This window comes from Pteropus vampyrus, unplaced genomic scaffold (genome assembly GCF_000151845.1).
Source record: "Pteropus vampyrus isolate Shadow unplaced genomic scaffold, Pvam_2.0 Scaffold223, whole genome shotgun sequence".
Lineage (NCBI taxonomy): Eukaryota > Metazoa > Chordata > Mammalia > Chiroptera > Pteropodidae > Pteropus > Pteropus vampyrus.
This window is the reverse complement of record NW_011889004.1, coordinates 1,593,025-1,597,902: the sequence shown is the minus strand read 5'-3', so window position 1 is coordinate 1,597,902 and position 4,878 is coordinate 1,593,025. Positions and strand designations below refer to the sequence as shown.

General features: G+C 34.4%; 1 protein-coding gene across 1 annotated transcript in view; it reads left to right on the top strand.

Moving 5' to 3' along the window:
• Nucleotides 1-4,878, top strand: part of KREMEN1 (kringle containing transmembrane protein 1) — a 58,064-nt gene that overhangs the window by 21,244 nt on the left and 31,942 nt on the right. The window lies entirely within an intron of this gene.

Sequence of the window (4,878 nt, the reverse complement as noted above, 5' to 3'; positions counted from 1 at the left end):
ATATTGGTTTCTAAATACTGTTCTCCACTAAAAAGAACTAGGGCTTGTTGGAGAAAACTGCTGATTCTAGAGCTGGTTCTAAGAAAGAACAAGGTGATCCTGCAACATCTTGTACAAGAAAGTAAGGAATGATAGGGACTTGTCAAAAGGCACAGGAACCAGATTGAAGGGGCTCCCACCGGCCAAATCCAACATAACTTGAGCTTCAAAACTAATAATGATAGCAGTAAATATATCTCATTGAATAAAATAAGAATCCACAAAAACTGGAGCTCTTTATTAAAGAAAAAAGAAAATGAACTTCTATCCTTACATGACACCATAGACAAAAATTAACTCTGAAAAAGCTGTACTGGCGTAAAGATGGACATATAGATCAATGAGATAGTATGTAGAGTCTAGAAAGTAACATCTATATTCTTTAAGGTCAACTGATTTTTGACAAGGGTGCCATATCACTCAGTGGAGGAAAGAATAGTATTTTCAACAAATGGTTTTGGGACACCTGAATATCTACATGCAAAAGAATGAATTTGGACCACTACTTCATATCATATATAAAAATTAACTAAAAATGTTTAAAGGATCTAAATGTAATAGCTAAAACTATAAAACTGTTAGAAAGAAGAATAGGTATAAATATACATGACCTTGGATTAGGCAATGGTTTTATAGTTATGATACCAAAAGCAGAAGCAATCAAAGGAAAAATAGATAAATTGGACTTCATCAAAATTTATATTTTTTGTGTGTCAGGGACACTATTAAGAAAGTGTAAAAGCAACTCAGAATGGAAGGAAATATTTTCAAATCTTATATCTGAATAAGGATCTAATGCATAGAATGTATAAAGAACTCTTACAATGTGACAATAAAAAGACGAACAACCCAACTAAAAAAATGAGCAAAGGATTCGAATAGACATTTCTCCATAGATATACAAATGGCCAATAAGTGAATGAAAAGATGCTCAATATCATTAGGGAAATGCAAATCAAAACTACAATGAGATACCACTTCACAATACATAACATATGATGGCTATAGCTTTTTTTTTAGAAAGAAAAAGGATAAAAACAAGTGTTAGCGAGGATGTGGAGAAATTGCAACCTTCATCCATTGCTGGTGGGAATGTTAAATGGCACAAATACTTTGGAAAAAAGTCTTGACAGTTTCTGAAAATGTGAAATAATTACCTCATGACCCAGCATTTCCACTCCTAAGTATCTACCCGAGAGCGATATGTTCACACAAAAATGTGTACACAGATGTTCATAGCCAAAAAATGGCAACAACCCAAATGTCCATCAAATGATGAATAAACAAAATATGATATATACATACAATGGAATATTATTCAGACACTAAAAAGAAATGAACTACAGGAATACTTTGGAGATATTATGGGTTCAATTACATACCACCTCAATAAAACAAATTGTCACGATAAAGTGAGATACAAAGTTTTTGGTTTCCCAGTATACATATAAGTTATGTTTACACCATACTGTAGTCTATTAAGTATGCAATGTACATACCTTAATTGAAAAATACTTTATTGCTAAAAAAATGCTAACCATCATCTGAGCCTTCAGAAAGTTGTAATCTTTTTGTTGGCAGAGGATCTTGCCTCAATGTTGATGGCTGCTGACCGATCAGGGGAGTGGTTGCTAAAGGTTAGGGTGGCTGTGGCAATTTCTTAAAATAAGACAACAATGAAGTTTGTGCACTGATTGATTTTTTTCTTTCACAAACAGTTTCCCTATAGCATGCAAACTATTCGATAGCATTTTACCCTCAGAACTTCTTTCAAAATTGGAGTCAGCCTTCTCAAATCCTGCTGCTGCTTTATCAACTAAGTTTATGTAATATTCTAAATCCTTTGTTGTCATTTCAACAATCTCACAGCATCTTCACTAGGAATATATTCCATCTCAAGAAACTATATCTTTGCTCATCCATGAGAAAAACTCCTCACCTGTTAAAGTTTTATCATGAGATTGCAGTAATTTGGACACATCTTCAGGCTCCATTTCTAATTCTAGTTCTCTTGCTATTTCCACCATGTCTGTCGTTACTTCCTCCACTGAAGTCTTGTACCCTTCATAGTAATCCATGAGGGCTGGAATTGACTTCTTCCAAACTCCTGTTAATGTTGACATTTTTACCTCTTCCCATGAATCGCAAATGTTCTTAATGGCATCTAGAAAGGTGAATGCATTCTAGAATGTTTTTAATCTACTTTGTTCAGACCTGTTAGAGGAATCACAATCTATGGCAGCCATAGCCTTACAAAACTGTATTTCTTAATAAGTCAAAATGAGTCCTTGATCCATGGGCTGTAGAATGGATGTTAGCAGGAACGAAAACAACATTAATCTCATTGTACATCTCTGTCATAGCCCCTGGGTGATTAGATGCATTGTCAATGAGCAGTATTATTTCCAAAGGAATCTTGTTTTCTGAGCAATAGGTCTCAACAGTGGGCTTCAATAAACCATGTTGTAAACAGATGTGCTGTCATCCCAGCTTTGTTGCTCCATTTATATTGCACAAACTGAATAGGTTTAGCATAATTCTTAAGGGTCCTAGGATTTTTGGAATGATAAAAGAGCATTGGCTTCAACTTAAAGTCACTGGCAGCATTAGCCTCTAACAAAAGATTCAGCCTGTCCTTTGAAGCATCGAAGCCAGGCATTGACTTTTCCTCTATAGCTATGAATGTCCTAGATGGCATCTTCCAACATAAGGCTGTTTCATTTACATTGAAAATCTGTTGTTTAGTGTAGCCACCTTCGTTAATTATCTTAGCTAGATCTTCTAGATAATTTGTTGCAGCTTCTACATCAAAACTTGCTGCTTCACCTTGTATTTTTATGTTATGGAGACTGCTTCTTTCCTTAAACCTCATGAACCAGCCTCTGCTAGTTTTGAATTTTCTTCTGCAGCTTCCTCACCTCTCTCAGACTTCACAGAATTGGAGAGAGGTAGGGCCTTGTTGTGGATTAGGCTGTGGCCTAAAGGTATATTGTGGCTGGTGTGATCTTCTATTCAGACCACTAAAATTTTCTGTGTATCAGCAATAAGGCTGTTCCACTTTCTTATCATTTGTGTATTGACTAGAGTAGCACTTTTAATTTTCTTCAAGAGCTTTTCCTTGGCATTTACAACTTGGCTAACTGTTTGGCACAACAGGCCTAACTTTCAGCCTATCTCGATATTCAACATGCTTTCCTCACTAAGCTGAGTCTTTTCTAGCTTTTGATTTAAAGGGAGAGATGTGTGACTCTTCCTTTCACTTAAACACTTAGAGGCCATTGTGGGGTTATTAATTGGCCTAATTTCAATATTATTGTGTCTCAGAAAATAGGGAGGCCCAAGGCTGGTCATGGGAATAGTCAGAAGACACACAACTTTCATTGATTAAGTTCACTGTTTTATATGAGCATGGTTCATAGCACCCCAAAACAATTACAATAGTAACATCAAAGATCATTGATCATAGATCACTATAACAAATAAATAATAATGAAAATTTTGAAATATTCTGAGAATTACCAAAATGTGGTACATTGACATGAGATGAGCAAATGCTGTTGGTAAAATGGCGTCAAAAGACTTGCTTGATGCAGGGTTGCCACAGACCTTCAATTTGTAAAACAGACAGTATCTATAAAGTGCAATAAAGTGAAGCACAATAAAACCAAGTATGCCTGTACTGATGCATGCTACAACATGGATTAACCTTGAAAACATTAGGCTAAATGAAAGAAGCCAGACACATTGGGCCACATATTTTATGATCTATTTATATGAAGTGTCAAGAATATTCAAATCCATAGAGACAGAAAGTAGGTTAGTGGTTGCCAGAGGGTGGGAGGTGGGAGGAATTGCAACTAACTGCTAATTGGTACAGGGTGTCTTTTCGGGGTGATGGAAGTGTTCTGGAATTAGATAATGGTGATTATTGCATAATATAGTGAATATACTAAGAACCACTGAAATACAGACTTTAAAAATGGTAAATTTTATATTATGTAAGTTACGTCAATTAAAAAAATTAAAATTATTAAACTTCTAGGAAAAATACAGAAAATGTTATGACATTCGGTTAGATAAAGATTTTTTTAAACAGGGCACAAAAAGTACAAACCATAAAAGAAAAAGTTGCTAAATCAGACTTATCAGAATTAAAAACTTACCTTTAAAAACCAAAGTTAAGAAAATGAAAAGGCAGGCCACATACTGGGAGAAAGTATTTTCCAAACATATCTGATAAAGGTCTTGTATATAGAATATATAAAGAATTCTTACAACTCAATAAGACAACTTAATTTAAAAATGGGCAAAACATTCAAAGAGACATTACACCAAAGAAGATATATAAATAACCAAAAGATACATGAAAAGATGTTCAACATCACTAGTTATTAGGAAAATGCAAATTAAAACCACGATGAGATTCCTCTGTCTATTGACTAGAATGACTAAAGTTAAAAATTCTGAAAATACTAAGAATTGGTAAGAATGTGGAACAACTGGAATTCTCATAGACTGTTGATAGGGATGTAAAATGATGCAGATGCTTTGGAGAAAGGTCTTGAAGTTTCTTATAAAACTAAATATATACTTATCTTACAACTCAGCAATACCACAAGGGAAATGAAAACCTATGTTCACACAAAGACTATGCTTTAACAGTCATGGCCGCATTATTCATAATATCCCTAAACTGTAAATAACCCAAATACTCATTAACTGATCAACAGATAAACAAATTGTAGTATGTCTATAGTATGGAATACTACTTAGCAGTAGAAAGAAAAGACACAGTGAGACAAACTGATACACACAATAACATGGATAAATAGCCAAAAC